This window comes from Amia ocellicauda, chromosome 9 (assembly GCF_036373705.1).
Source record: "Amia ocellicauda isolate fAmiCal2 chromosome 9, fAmiCal2.hap1, whole genome shotgun sequence".
Lineage (NCBI taxonomy): Eukaryota > Metazoa > Chordata > Actinopteri > Amiiformes > Amiidae > Amia > Amia ocellicauda.
The window spans coordinates 2202847-2219499 of record NC_089858.1 but is presented as its reverse complement, the minus strand read 5'-3'; positions in this window follow the sequence as shown (position 1 = coordinate 2219499).

Below are 16653 nucleotides of genomic sequence, written 5' to 3'. Positions count from 1 at the left end.
AAATAGCTTTTCTCTTCTTCTGCAGCTCAAACCCGGAGATGAAGCAAATTAGGAAATGAAGTCAACACAACATGCCACAACATAAATGAATCAAAGAGCGGTTATTGATCATTTAATTGATTAAGATATGACTTGGCCAAGCCAGGGCTTTTAATTAAGGCTTGAGCTGCGAGAAAAGACGGTCTCTTTAAGATGTGTTAGGCGATGTAATTATCATTGAACAAGCAATTATATTGTTAATGTGGAAAATTACAGCAGAGGGCAAAGGACAAACAAAGTGCATCGCTCTTCTTTTGGATTGTTTGTGTGCTTTGGAGAGAAATTGTAACGCTGGTCCTCTCACCTCAAACGTGACTAAAAGATATGGACAGAATGACAAACTTACTTAGAGACAAGGATTCAACTCTCCATCATTTTTAGGAACTGCTTCTTCACATGATGAAAGCAAAACCCTGAAACAATTCCCATTACACACGAATGACAGAGCTGGCATCACTTCTTCCCCAACCACATCCTCCCGAACACAGCGCTGCAACATCATTAATTATGTGTGAAGAGGGAAATCACTTTTGTCACTTCTAATCAGGAAGAGGATTGTATCTGCGCAGATAAGGCGTAATACACGGCACGAAACCTGTACAATAGGCATACAAATGATTATGTTCTGCTTATGTGACTCATATTCAACATACCTGATTAAAACTCGAGATATGTCAGGTGTACACCGAGGATTGTGCAACTGTTCATACTAGGCTACAAGAAGGTAACGTAGAGATGAACTGTGAGCTGAAGATTTGTCTTCTCTGTTTTGGGGGTTTACTTGTATGTCAGGTTTCAGAGAAAATACAATGAATTGATCATCATAGTGTCCTCAATCAGCAATACATTTCCTGTGCATCTTTTTCGATTCATTGCCAGCCCCAAAGCTCACTAAAGACCAGCCCACACCGGACACATAGCAACCTGCTCTCCCCTTCAAGACCCTCATGTGACTCCACTCTGCCCGAGCCACGGACGGACAGTAATTGCCCGCGGCACAGAAGCAATCAAATTATCTTGGAGAAGTCAGAGGCCAGCCTCCTAATGAAGAATCAAGGAGCAGCTCATTTACACTGAGCCGGCCGCGTTGACCACGATCAGTCTGTCTCCGGTCTCTTGGTTTGAATCCTTCTATTGTGATCATACAGGGCAATTTGTACGTGGTGCAAAAACTGATAGCAGGAAAGATGATATACACAGAAAATGTGCTTTTATATCACAACAGAGCCGATCTAGAGACATTGTAAAATAGAGCAAGGCTTGCAAATGTATATATACAGCTGTTTTCATTTCCTGCCACACCTTGCTCCATTGGATTGCGATCTGGAGATTGAAATGGTCAATCGAAAACACTGAGATTTTGCTCCCTTCACATCAAAGTCTATGACCATGTGGTGATGTGGTTACCAGGGCACCAGGTTTGCTAAAATATCCTAGTGAGTGTTGGGAATCTGCCTGTCCTTCAGTTCTCACAACGGCACCAAGAATAGAAGATGCAGGACGACCTCCAAGCAAAACACGCCAAGATTCACTGAGGGTGGGACTTTCTTCTTGACCAAATATTCCCTTTCTTTGCACCAAGTAGATGTCACAACATCTGATTTGAGTTGTATCAAGGACTGGACTGCATTTGGCTCTAAAATACTGTTTATATAGGGGGTATATCAAGCAGAAGAAACATCTGTCTGTGTCCCGCTGTACTTCTCCAGTTGTGCGCACTGCTATCTGTGGAAGCATGTGTGTTATTGCACCATGTTTTCAGGAACATCCCAAAGGATAACGGTACTTAAAGCAGTAAGAGCAATAATTAAATTCCTAAATGAAGCTTAAAATTCATCTCACACACATGCCACAATCTTTGCTGTTAAATCTTCTTAACAGTCAGTCAGGCACAAACAGGAATCAAACACGTGTTAAGTCTCCAAAGCCGTCCTCTGTGCTTTTGAGAAATGAAATGAAACAAATCTAACATGACAGCACAACACACCGACAGACAAAACAAACGAACGGAAACGGTCTCATTAAAACGGATTTCGAGATCAGCCTGGTTTAGGTGTCTCTACAAATCAAAACCCAAATTTGTTCATTAGTCTAATTACAAAAAGTAGATCTGCTTCGACAGAGCTGTAGGCAGGAGTTAAATATCTTTGTATTGTCAGTAGGAATCCTCAAGTATTCACAAAGTGCCTCATTAGCATATCCATATGTGTGCAGAAAGCCAAAGGATTTACTGGAATGCACAGAGGAAATTGATATGTTTTAATTTAGAAACTATCCCCTCATACCTAGAGAGCAGCAACATGACACCCCTCAGCCCCAACACGAACAAGGGAGACCAAAATAAAAATCTAATTGAGAAGCAGCAGTGAAATATCTGCACATATGTCACATTCACAGGCCTTCGATTGATATATAAACCCGATTCTGTCTCCAAACTACACAAAACAAACGAGCATTTTACTTAACGAGGAGCAAAGTAAGAAGACATCTCTCTGTGTTTCTAAATGAAACGAGTCTTCCACACCTTCAGTGTTGTTTCGGCTGGATTGAAATGTTGTGCAGCTGTGGGACGCGTCTTTTCTAGTGGCGTGAGCAGAGCTGTTCCTTATATAAATGCCTTCATAGTAATATCAGTCTCCTGGTCCCATAACAGCAGCCCCTGCCCTTGGCGTGGTCTCGCTGTCTGCTGGGGCGGTTCTGGCAGGGGTGGTTTGAATGGACCACACTCACTCACAAAGGGATCCTCAGGAGCTCACCTGCCCTGCATCTGGTGTTATCTGTAGCACTGAGGCCGGCTTGTACACACAAGACAAACACAAATGCCAGGCCTCATCATTGCGCCCCCATGAAGCAACACGGAGAGAAAATCTAATTCAAACGGTGCTGTGGTGGTTTATCTTAAGCTGGGGGAACATGAGCTCTTGGACACAGTGCATTTTGTTGTTTTTGTCAGTATGGCCATTGCTGTTTGGTTTATTTATTTTCCCTTCTCTGTCCTATCCCTCTCATGCTCACAGTCATCACACCGTACCTACACAGCCATCGAAGGAGGAGGGGAAGACAGCTTGGCTTCAGCCGCTGGCACACTCTCGCTTGCTGGGATTCCTGGGAATAGTGCAGGCCGCCCACCAGTGTGAACAGAAAGGTGTGCTTGGATTTCGAATGTTAGGCAGAGGGTTCAGAGGTGTGCGGTGAGGACTTCTGTCATCGGATGTGCTCTCTTATCTCAGAACTTCATCAGAAAGGACTTCGGAGATGCTCTCCTTTGCCCCTCCTGACGTGTGTGCTTTTTAAAACAGGATTTCAGCTGCTACTGATTGCACAGGGGAGATAAATTAACAAACCAAACCAGAAAAGAAGGGAAAAGAGAGGAAATCAATGGGTGTCTGCAGTGAAATCCACAATGAGCACGGCTCACTTCCTGCTTTTATTGTGCTGTTTCTCAGATGATATTGCCTTCGACTAAATCAAACTCGGGCACCGCACGCCTGGCCGCTGTGTGAAAGAAAGGAAAAAGATTGAGTGCAGGTCATCAGCACTGACACACCAGTATAGCAGCCAGGCTGAGCTATAATGTCCCCGTTTTATAGTCTGTTCAGGACAAGAGGTTTCCTGTTTTCAGGTGATCGGTGACAGAGAGCTGCGTTGACCCGTAAGCAAATTCACGTTAGTACATTTTTGTGCTTAACTGTGTCTTTTAAATAGGTTTACAGTAGCTTCCTGTGGTGTTGGCTTTACTACACTGCGCCATGACTCAAGCAAGGTGCTCCCATGGTAAACACATTCTCAGTGTGGTATTTCAGTGCAGTAAAACGAGGTGACAGTGTGTTGAACCCATAGGAACCCCCTGCAAAGCTATAATAAAACCACAGCCACACCATGTGCAGTTGTAAAATCCTAAGGTAAATCCACAGCACAGTTCCACACACGAATTCTCTCACCTGCATCTAACCATCACACCCAGACGTACAGCACTGAGGGAACCATAATTAGCCTCCACTCCACATCCGCTTCCTTGTCCCTCCGGCCCCCTCTGTCGGAGCCGCGGGTCGATTTTACGGCCCTTCCTGCCTTGTTCCCGGTTAATTGTTTCCCTAATGGCGACAATGGCTTTGTCACCAGGGCCAGTCGTTATGATCCGTGCTGGAGATGAATGATGAGTGACACATTTCCCTATCGATGAGTGAGACCCCTCTGTCCCCGGCGATTTCTGAGAAATCACCCCCCCGACACACACACATACATGCCTGCTCTTCACGTGTTGCTCCGCCACAGCAAAGCGCTCAGGGTGAGAGTCGAGCAAAGTAATGGCCCAAGCCAGCGGACCTTGGCAACTTTTAATTGTGTGCCGTGCCTCGGGGGTCAGATTAATTGGTGCTGAGCAGCGATGTCAGACAAGGTTGTTGAAAGTTATCAGTATTCCTTATCAGATGCTTCGGCACCGGGGTTTGTCAGAGCTCAATCGATATGTGATTTAAAACATTCGTCAGTTTTCATGTATGCTAGTTGTCTTCCGCCATGCTTGACTGGCGCGAGTCTGTGAGCTGCATTCATAACGCCTCCTCCGCGCGGAAGCCATCCGTCAGAGGTAAAACGATAAAGGAAATGCTGATGCCGTCAACCTTTGTTGGGGTCAAGGCAAGCGGCAGGATTGTGACAGCCTCCCGTTCACAGCCGAAACGCGTTAGAAGTGCAAGTTTGGCGAAACCGCAGGAACACGTCTGCATTATACTATACTAGCCTAGTTTACATTCAGAGCCTCTTCCCCCTGGGCCACTCTTTCACTCTCCTTCAGATAGCTGTGAGAATATCGAATCAATAGTATACACAGTTTCTGTTTTATGCATTCCTTTAAAGCTCTCCTTGCAAACACAGCTAGGCAAACCTGACAGTAGTTTACAGGTTAAAGTAAGGCATCAGGTGCACCATGGTAAAACTACATTTTTGTATATAAAAATAAATAAAAAATCTTTGCAAATACATCTCTATATTGTGCCTCGCTGGGCTGCACACTCAATCAGAAAGCACTGCATTTCGTGTGCAAAGGCTTTTCAGGTGGATGGTTTTCAGATACAATATACATACAAGACCACATCATTAATTGACTGAACTGCAACCCTAGATTAATACTGCATTGCTTAATGTATGCCCATTTACCAAAACACAAAAAAATGCTATAATTGCACTCGCTAGCCTCGGTCACCGATAGAAAGCAAACAAAACAAAACCAAACAAACAAACAAACAAAAAAAATGCTTTGTTTAGTATTATATAATGTGTTATGTAACAGGTGACAAATAGGTCTCTCTCGATATTTACCCAGTACAGTTTGAGCAGAAACAGCTGTTAATATAAGAGATTATGTAAATGTGAATGTGTTGAATATTTTCAAGAGTTTGATGCTGTTATTTATTTATTTGCAATGACCGGTAACTATTCACTTGAGAGTGAAATCGGAGGGAAGCTATTCAAAGTGAATTGCATTTTTTCAACACATGAATCAAAGCGAATATTGATGTTTGTGACACCGACGGCACTTGGGTTGGATTGACTTGAGAGAAGCGTCGAGAGAAAGTTAAGTGCGAACAGATAATTTCAATTTGATTCCTGCAGGTACAGTGCAGCTCGATATCCCTGCTTGCTCACCTGCTCTGTTCTACTTCCGCAGTGAAGAGAAAAAGTACAAATCTGTAAATCCCCCCCCAAGCCTCCACACACATAGACACATGTTTAACTAATCAATACATATCAAATATATACGTTATACCGTGTTAGCTAAATAACATTCAAACTCTTACTCAGGGTTTGCAACTTGGTCTGGACAAGTTGACTTGGGATTGTCTATCTTTGTTGTCCCTAAACTGAAATCAGTGAAAACATGTATTTGTTGCTAACTGATTACCACAAATGACATAAATATGTAATGCAGTTGTACCTGACATAGGGATCAAAACAAGTGTTTGCAGCTAAATGTGTGTTGTCTATTGATAATTGACAAATCACTCTAATTAGCACAGATTTTACCTCGAATAATGAGTTGTACTAATAAATTGGTCACATGGCCTTATAACTAGATTGAAATCTAACATCTCTGTCAGTAAACCACGGAAAAAGTCAAATAACTTCATGATGCTCAAACTCCCTTTGGCTTAACGACAACTTTTAAAATCGGTAGAGAGCGTGTTTTGTGCTCAGCTGGACCCTGTCTGGCGTTCTACTGCGATGACCCTGCTCTTCCTCGGAGAACCACTTCAGGACAGTTAATAAAGTTCCTTCTCACAGATAATTCACCTCTTATTTCTGCTCCCGCAACTCCTTCCTCCTGGTCTTCAGCACAGTAATATGACACTAACAAATACTAACACAAATCCACCGCACTGCATCTCGGGGTGGTGAACTTTAAATGGCTGCTGGGAGGTATTCGTGAACTCCGGACATTAACAGCAAGCCTCCAAAATGGTGACACATTGATTACATGTCCCTAAAGAAGTTTGTTAGCATAGTTATAACTCTAAAGAGGCACGAAAGCAGCACTTACAATCATTTGCTCGACCCAGTTTCCAGAGCTGACAGACCTGATGCAGACACAGTGTGGTTTGGCCTGCAGGAGGGTATTTGTGCCTTTTTAGCAACATAAGTGTCTGTCTGGAGTCTCCCTCGGGCCAAACCGGAGCAGGTGTTTATTTAACCTGAGTGTCATCGCTGGCTTTAGGGAGAAAATATCTGCCATGCAAACTGCCTGCTCAACGGATCTGTGAAATGCTTTTTTATTCCTCTTTCCTTTTTCAGCTAAAAAGCAAAATCCCATCGGCTGTGGAGTTGCTTAACCGAACATCGGGATCCATTGCAAAGTGCGGGGAATGTACTCAGCAGCTTAGCTCTCCACTAAGTCCTCTACATGAGAAGATACCCATCAGCTCCAGCCATAACCAGGGGTTATCCAAACAATAACGCTGTGAAGACCATTAATATGTTAATCAGCAGCACAGTGTGCACTTCTGCAGGATTATGTTTTTTTTGTGGGGTTTCGGTTTTATGGTAACGTTCTCCGTCATTTACATAACAAAACAGGATCTTACCAGCAAGCAATACGCAATGAATTCCTTAATTGTCTGATTTAATTTGTGATGTAATTACTCCGAGCGCAGCAGACTTATCCCACATATCTGCACACATGGTCGGATCCTTAACAGGCCCCCTGTGATGTACAATATGTAAGGGTTTAGGTCTGTGCCATGTATTGGCGTCAGGGCACATTGGTTAGGATCCAGAGGGCCAAGTTAATGTGCCGCTCTTCCCTCATGTGAACCAGCACAGCGCAGCAGATCCAGCTCAGGTCTACAGTGACACTATGGTGACTGTGAACTGGGATCGTCGCTGTTTTAGAGAAATGTCTGCAGGCGTCTTACAATTCCCAGAATGCCTTGCATGATTGACTAAGTAAGACCAGTCTAAGGAAAGACTGTTTTATGCAACAGTGTGTCTATCGTTAGTATGACTAATGATTCTACTAAGACAAAGACTTAGTCTATGTTAATGCAACCGGCCCCAGGTCTGTATTTGAGTCAAATATGGATTCATGAAGATTTTTCACACACTGACTACAGCGCCTACAGGCCAAGGCACATATGTGAAAATACATGGAGTAGATATTTCAGGACATTTAGTTAGATTCTGAAGGGGTAAGTGCCTTAAGAGAGCAGCTTTTGACGAATGTGTCGGGCCTGGGTTCATACAAAATGAATACACCATGAGTACAACATTGATACGAAATGTACAGGAGAGCCAACCCATACAGATGTATCCTTGTAATAACATGAAGGGAATAAAAACCTGAAACACGTGGGTTTGGAGGCACACACGCGTGTTGGGATGCACTAAAACATTTTCCACAAATTTTGCACCAGGATTGATATTGTATCAGTTGTGTTTCTAATAATACCCATGGATTCCCATAAACAGGCTGCTTGCATCAGACAAAAGCGATCTATTTTTAGAGCTTCGTGATTTCTTTTTAATAAGATTCATTTGAGCATCAAAAGCATAAGAAACTACCTGATAATTACTGAATTAAACTGTGCACTTGATAATTTGAACTTTTGTTCTTGATTCCTTTAAGGACAGAAATATATATATAAATATGTTACTACCATTGGGAATAAAAAGGTTAATGTAATTAGCCTTGGATGTTAATGATACAAGTACATATACAAGTGCTTTTTAAGAGTACAGATTCAGTTGATAGTCGATGTGAGATGTTTTTTCAGTTCACTATAGTACAACCCTTTCAGGCAGTGCTAGCGCTGTGTAAAACATGTGAACAAAATTGCATGTATTTGTCCTTTCAACCTGTGACAGGGAAAAACTAAATCGTTTTTGGCACTTTAATGTTCATAGATGTGATTCTAAGAGAAGCCTTGACCCTCTGGATCACAGCAGGGTCTTTACAAAACCTTTGATTCTTCCCCAACATCGCCGTCTCATGTTGACATTCGCCCGGAGCCCCTCCATACCTCACCCGCGCCTGGGAAACGAAGCGTCTGACAACACCGAACATGGTGTTCAAAATAAATAACAACACTACACTCAAAGCTACACTCACACTCAATTTCCACAGTGCGGAGATGTATTTTACATACTGCTATAAAGAAGAAAGGGGCTTTGGCTTATAATAAGAATATAGATATTGACTCAATCTAAATACAAAAGTTTGAAAGTAATATATATTGTAACACTTTTGAGGGGTCTCGGGTCCTGGCGAGATGGGGGATCGAGCCCCAGTCTCTTGTGCCACAATGCAACGATCTTACCGCATCCCTAAAAGGCCCAGGCCTCTTAGCAAGGCTCGAGATCGCTACACTACCCCCCCTCAGTGTTAGCGCGTCCACACGCTACTCCCATATCTCCACCCCGACTGGAGTTGGGTTGCTTCACGCTTTGGGGTACGCTCACGCTCTCGGTGGCCCCTGCCCGTCGCAGGTTCGGCACACACTTCTGACACCACTGTAACACTTTTTGAGGGGTCTTGCGTCCCCACGCTACTCCCATATTCCCCCCGACTGGAGTCATAGCGCGGTAGCCGGATTTGTGCGCCCTCTCGTGACCGGTTACAGTACTGCTGACTGTCTTCCCAGACGTTCCCTTGGCCGTGGATCTCCGCTTTCTGACCAGCTTTCTGTGACGAGGCGTTGGGGCTGCCTGGGCCGCCCGCCTCCCCAGAGGTCATGCTGTCTGGAGTCCGCCTCTCCTCGCCAGCTGGCCTCGGGGGGTTGCTCAGGTCCCCGGAGTCGCCTGTCGCTGGCCCTCCCAGGAGAAGGGGGCGTTGTTCTCGTCGTAGCTGGAGGCTTAGCCTGGCAGTTTCCCTCTCAAGTTCCTCTAACCTGGCTTCCTGTAAATTCTTCAGCTCCGTCTTCTCCCGTTTAGCCGAGTCCACTAGATTCTGCGTGTAACCTTCCATGCTTCCCATTTCCGACACCAATGTAACAGGACAGCTTTGTGAGTAAGCAAGGAAGGCTCTGACACAGAGTGAAGGTAAACCGTGCTCTTTATTTCTCACTTGCTCTTAGTAAATACTGTTTTATTGGGATAAGTATTTTAGGTTTCGCCTTTACAAAATACTGTTTTATTGTTTGTAGTATTTTACATTACATATGAAAACAATTCAAATTTTTAATACTTATGATTAAAAACTTTTTTTTAAATCAATTCTTAAAATCATTTAAAATTTTTAAAATCTTTGTGATTTAACAAAACCAAAAAGAAACTTAACTTTAAATAAACATGTGCACAAAACAACAAAACAAACGTGATTAAAGCAAAACTGCTAACCAACATAAAAGTCAAATACATTGAAAATAACTGAAAATGCATTGGACAAAATAAAGAAACAATTAAAAAGGTAAAATTAATAAACAAACAAAAAAGGTCCAATGCATTTAAAATTAAATCCAAAACGGACAATGTATTTGACAAAAAAATTAGAACAAAACTAAACCACAAAAACCCTAAACAATTTGTGTTTTAAAACCAACTAAATCTTTAAAAACAGTTAAAAATTCATTCTTAAAAATCATTTTAAAAACAATCATTCATAAAATGGTTAAAAGATCTTGGACTCGGGCTCCAGCAGGGGGAACTGACCGTCCCCGGAGGTGGGTCCCATCATGGGATCCTGAGCTCCCCCAGATCTTGTATATGCCAGTTCTTATAGGCTTCCTCCTTGCCCCTCTGATGGACCTCCAGATTGACGTAGTCCCTCACGAGCACCATGCCCCTCCGCGCGATGACAATCGGGTCCAGCTCCTGCTTATTGAATAGACAGATATTCCGTCCCTCCCACAGGGCCTGCTTCACTGCGCAGACGACACGTCACCAGCACCTCAGGGTGGAAGATGTTAATCCCCTGGCAGGACTGTACAAGATCTGCTGGGCGGTCGCCCGCGCAGGAACGGCAAACCTGTGGAGGAACGGAGAAAACAGGAGCCAGAACCTGAAGGCGGAGGGGCACTCACTAAAGATATGAGCCTCCGTCTCCTTCCCCAGGCAACCCTTATAGGGGCAGGTGTCATAAGGAGCTATGCCCCTTCTGTGCATGAACACTCGGGTGGGGAGACACCGACTCACAGCCATCCAGGATACATCTTTCTGCGTATTCATGAGGCAAACGTGCGTAGCGTTAGCCCAGATAAACCGGCAGGTTTCGGGAGGGAAATCTTCTATCCGGCTGGTCTCCTGGGTAGATCTCATCTGGCTACAGATGGTCTTATAATCCCAGGAGGCCAGCACGACTTTACGGCCTGGTTTTATCCATGGCGCAGAGGCCGAATGGTCTCAGGCTGCTGGCAAAATAAAAGCGGTTCTTGACCACATAGGCCAGCCCCTGCGCCTTTATCAGCCGCACAACGTCCGGGACCCCCCTGCCTCCATCCAGGGTACCCTTCTCCATCTGCACTCTTTTCAGCCTCTCCATTTTGCTCCCCCAGACAAACCGAAATATAATTCGGGTCACTAATTTTGCGATGACCTTGTCTGGGGGGAAAATCATTCCTACATAGAGGAGTATTGGGAAGAGGATGGCCTTTACGACCAGCACCTTACCAGCCATCGTCAAGGTCCTTGTGCTCCAGCCGTGGATCTACTTTTGGACCTTAGATATGGCCTCCTCCCAGCTCCGGGTGCCCGTGTTGGTCCCGTCGATCGTGATCCCCAGAACCTTGATAAACGGCTTCACAGGGAACACGGTCGGCGGGCCCCGGCCGACAGGCCATGCCCTGGAGAGGTAGACCTCACTCTTGGCCTTGTTGACAGCGGCCCCCGTCACCCTTCAGAAGCCGTCCAGCAGTTCCTCGACCCTGGCCACGGACGGAGCGTCCGTGCAAACCACGGCCACGTCGTCCATGTAGGCCAGGGCCTTCAGTTGCTCTCCGCCGGAACCCGGGAGATGGAAACCTGTCACCCGGACGTCCCGGCGGATCGCCTGCATGAACGGCTCCAAACAGAGGACGTACAGCAGGGCCGACAGGGGACAACCCTGCCGGACCCCCGACCTGACCGGAAATGGTTCGGTCAGGTGGCGGTTCACAAGGACCCTGCTGCTTAGACCGCTGTAAATGATCTTAACCCATTTCCTCAGGCAAAGAGCGAGACCCATCCTCTCCATGATGAGCTGCAGGTATTCGTGGCCCACTCTGTCGAAGGCTTTCTCCTGGTCCAAGCTGATTAGGACCAGGGGAAGCCCTCTCTCGTTCGAGTAGGCCACGACATCCCTGAGCAGCATGGCGTTGTCGGCCGCCGATCTCCCCCGGGCACCACAGACCTGGTCGGGACCCACGACTTGAGGGAGTGGCCGCTGCAGCCGGAGCGTCAGTGCTTTGGCCAGTATCTTGTAGTCGGTGCACAGGAGGCTGACCGGCCGCCACAAAGGCAGAACTGGCAGTGGAAAGAACTCCCGCAATAGAAAAGAATAAAGGGGGGGGGTTTCTGACACAAGCGGACAAATTCAGGGGGGAGAAGGTGATCAACATTAAAGTGAATACAACACAAAGGGAAATGGACAGATACACTTATGACAGAATACAAAAAGGGGTGAACTCACATTTTAACAGTCAAAGAATGAGTAGTTACAGTTCGGGGGTCCATTTACCATCAGGCCCTGCGGGGCTTCCGCATATTGATGAGCCTGGGCGGTTCCGACTGTCCGTGACTGTCACAATATATATTATTATAACAATAATTGATAAATATATTGATCAAAGGGTAATATTTGCCTCATCAATAGTCCTCAGGTCAGTTATAATTGTATTTAATGTGTAGTTTAAGCAACGTTGAGGTTAATGTGCTCATCCTGGCAGCTGAACCCAGGCACACCTACAAAATCACAATTTGCAATAGCAATTATACCAAATAATTCTCATAATTGATCCAGTGCAGTTCAATTATGCCTTTGTGTTCCATCCTTCTGTCTGAAGAATGTCCTAATTTCATTAGCGTCTCCGATCCACACGAGTGAGTGAACAATCCCGCAGCACTGCTAGTTTGATACTAGAAGCACCTGAAGCAAATTCAACTGCCTGGAGTGAACATCTAAACCATACCTTGATCACACCACGCTCACTGCAGTCAAACTGAAATATGATGTGCTAATTACGAGATATATGGACAATTAACCAAGCTGAGATCACCTGCCAGTCCCCGTTGCATTGCACATGGAGCTATCATAGTCAACGTGTTCCTCATGTTCTCTTGGCATCTTCAAGGTGATGACCGCACAGCGGTGAAGATCAGGGACCTGTCAGGTCAGGGACTGGTATGGTGCTATCCTAATATCCATAATGTTTAGCTACAGTTAAACAAACTGCTGTGAATGAACACAACTGTTCTTGGATCCAGTGTTAGAACACAAGAACATAAGAAAGTGTCCAGTCGAGAGGAGCCCATTCTAAGTGATCAAGGATCCTATCCAGTCTGTTTTTGAATGTTCCCAAATTGTCTCTTCAGCCACATCGCTGGGGAGTTTGTTCAGATTGTGACGCCTCTCTGTGTGAAGAAGTGTCTCCTGTTTTCTGTCTTTAATGCCTTGAAGCCCAATTTCCATTTGTGTCCCGGGGTGCGTGTGTCCCTGCTGATCTGGAAAAGCTCCTCTGGTTTGATGTGGTCGATGCCTTTCATGATGTTGAAGACTTGAATCAAGTCCCCATGTGTTGCTCAACAAATTTGTAAACTTGAAAACTATTCCACCATGCGAGTCGTTCCCTGCTACAATAGATACGATACAATTTGTTTTGCACATAGAAGTTTTCAAGACCAACAGGTGCTTTTCATTCCACAGAAGTAATTACAGAGTTGAATCCGTCCAAATCAACATGAGTCACTGACCCTATATAAACAGCTTGATAGCCGGGAGTTCTCTGCACCAGGGGGTGAACACTTTAGAGGACACACACACTTTGGAGTGTTTTTAAGACTGATTTCCACACTATCTTGCATGCTCATAGTGAAAGCCCACTGGCACAACTTTACTGTTTATTTATTTTTGATAAGTTTAAAATTGATAGATACAGTGTTTTTTGCTTGGGGTATTAAAAGCTGTGATTCTAGTCAAGTGCTTTAGATTTTATCGCTTCCAATTAAAGGGGTGAGGATGGGATTCGCAGACTGGAAAAGGAATTTGTTGGAAAGTTAATCTCCTCAGATTTAAGTAATAAGGCATTTCCCAAGCTTAACTAATCTAGATCGTAATTTTTAATGAAGCTTCCAATGAAACGGAGTTCAGACAGACTCACACTCGAGTCATGGCTTCAAATGATGCCGTCTTCACCGATTTAGTGTCAGATAAACGTTGCTTATCATTCTGGCTTTTGTACAGAGTAATATTCTCAGCTCTTTCAGAATGGGAGACTACGGCACATTGGTATGAAACTGGGGACAAAATCCATTATCATAATTTTGTTTTTATCAGAAAATGGGAGGTTAAAAAAAACAACACAAAACCATACAAAGTGCAGCTGTGTTTCTCACATACGCATGACACAATGTAGCGAACACAGGAGTGGAAAAGCCTGGAAATGAGGCTGGGGAAAGAAGTGAGACATTAAAATTACACGACAAGAATATGCATTCTGTCTCTTTTATCCCCGGCTATTTATAGTTTTGTCAAGAAAATACAGATCACCGAAAACCACAAAGGCTTCCGAAGATTGGCTTTATTCATGCCATTTCCATAAAGACGTGACTGTAAGGCAAGGGCACGAAAGGAACCATTTGTTTTGTCTTAATATTAATGTTATTTCAATTTATTTCATCTCTGACTCCTCTCAAAGCGAGTGTGTGCTTTGTTCAGTTCTCTGCTGTTCTTTCTAGTTTGAATATTTGCTGCCGTTCCCAGCAGAAAACAGATCCTGAAAACAGAGAGTTCTCAAAGCAGAGTAAATATGAAAGGAGAATGATTCCCAGTTCCTCAGAGCTCATTCCTTGGCCTGGTTTTTGTTCTGGTGGGTCGCTAGCTTGCTTTGCCCAGTGTGTGTTTCCTACTGAATGGCTTGATAGAGTCTTTTCAGAAGTTATTGTAAAAACAATGAGTTAGTGAAGCCAACAAAAACTTAACAACTGTCTGAAGCCATTGACTGAACAAAGGGTCAATACAGTGTTTAGTGAATTACACATTTGCTTAATTATAATTCATGTAAGAAAAGTCAGAGGCCTTATCAGTTAGCTGTGAATAAAATAATAACATTTAATGTGATAGGACTGAAAGTAATCCAAAGTTTCTGGTGAAGTTTCCATCTTCGTTAGAGGTGTATGAAATTTGAAGTGTGTGTAAATCCAACGGCTTTAACTTACACACACAACAGAGAGAACTAAAAAAGCAGCTCTCAGTACGGTGTTGACATTAGTATTTCAGAAAGTATGTCTCCAATGTTGACAAGAGAAAGACGAAAAATGAAATCCCATCCCAAAATGAGAAACTCGACTGTACTTAGTCCAATCTCAGGGTGCAAATTGCCGGGATATAATCAGATGTGACTGCCAGGAAAATGATATTCGATTTCCATTTAAATGTCTTTAGAGAATGCTTTGACATTCTGTAGTTTAAAATAAACGTTTCAGTGAATATCTAGACAGCCTCCTCCAATTCACAGTGCCTCCCCATGCGATGTTAAAAGAGAGCGGGATACCATCACAGCACTGCCTTTACTGCCCTGCCTGCGCAAATTAGCCTAGACTTCATACTGCAAAATTCAATTTCTGATTCGCCTTTTTCTATTCCACTTTGAAGAGCGCAACCCAGTACTAAACTCTATTTTCTTTTGATGTATTCCTTTATTAATTTTTTTCCCACTGAATGCAAACGCTCATGTCAACAACCGCGTACTACTCCGTGCCGAGACATAATCCCACGCTGTAAATGCTCAGAGTCGATCTGCAGGATGGGGTTTCAGCACCATGAACAGCTCCATCTTCCTCAGCCCCACTTAGACTCAACAGGCTGTTCTAGAATAAATGTTCACAAAGTCCAGCACACATGGAAACATCTGGCAAATCGGGACCGAGTCACAGCGTCTCGGCATCCCTGTGCTCAGACACATCTGCCAGCATCTGAATTCTAACCATGCACGTGTCTCAACTACAGAAGAAAGGCCCCTCCGAGAAATGGTTTACAATAGTGGTTCCCAACCCTGCTCCTGGAGGAGCCCCTACTCTGCTGGTTTTTGTTCCAACCCACTCTCAATTACTTAATTGAACCCATAATTGAAGTAATAATTTCCTAAATCACAGACTTTTAATTATTTTAAACAGTAGGGGTTTTAAGTTCAGTATAAAATTGTATAAATAACTTATTAAAGAACCAACTATTTTATTAAACAAATAAGTCAAAGTCAAATCTAAGCAGATTGTTACTTCAATTAAGGGTTCTATTAAGTAATTGCGAGCTCAATTGGAAAAAAAAACAGCAGGGTAGGAGCTCCTCCAGGACCAGGGTTGAGAACCACTGGTTTACAACACCTTTGCCGTGCAACCTGGGTGCCATTTTAATTACTGAATTGACTTAATGAGACATGAATGAGACTTAATTGGTGACAGCAACTTAAAAGTACAGTTTATTTACTCTGCGCTATTCTGTTAATTCCTTTCTTTCTGTTTTCTTCCTCTTTTACCCTGTGATGTTGATTCTGCTTGATTGCTTTTTACAAGACATACTACTTTCCACAACAAAACACACCTTCGGTATCCATTGTAACGCTTGCTATTGGGCTTATCTGGGAGCACAAACAGACAGCGCTAAAAAATGATGATGATTGTTGTTGTGATTTGTTATTTGCCTAAATAGCTTTTTAAAATAGTGTAACCGAGTGCAAGATAACAGCGAAGGCAAATGAGGATGGAAAGATACAAAATGATTTGCTGTGATGGCAGGCCTGGCAAGCAGCAGAATAAAGTATCACAGGATTAGATAAAAGGTGCTTCTGAAAGCGATCCTCTGTGAAGTGCTGTAGTTGTGGTGAGAGTTGATAAAGTGCAAAGCATGGGGATGTATTATAGATGCAAGAGATGGTGTAGTACTGACGTTTGTACTTCAGTACTACAGCTGGTTCCAATAGTTATTTTTGGTTGAAT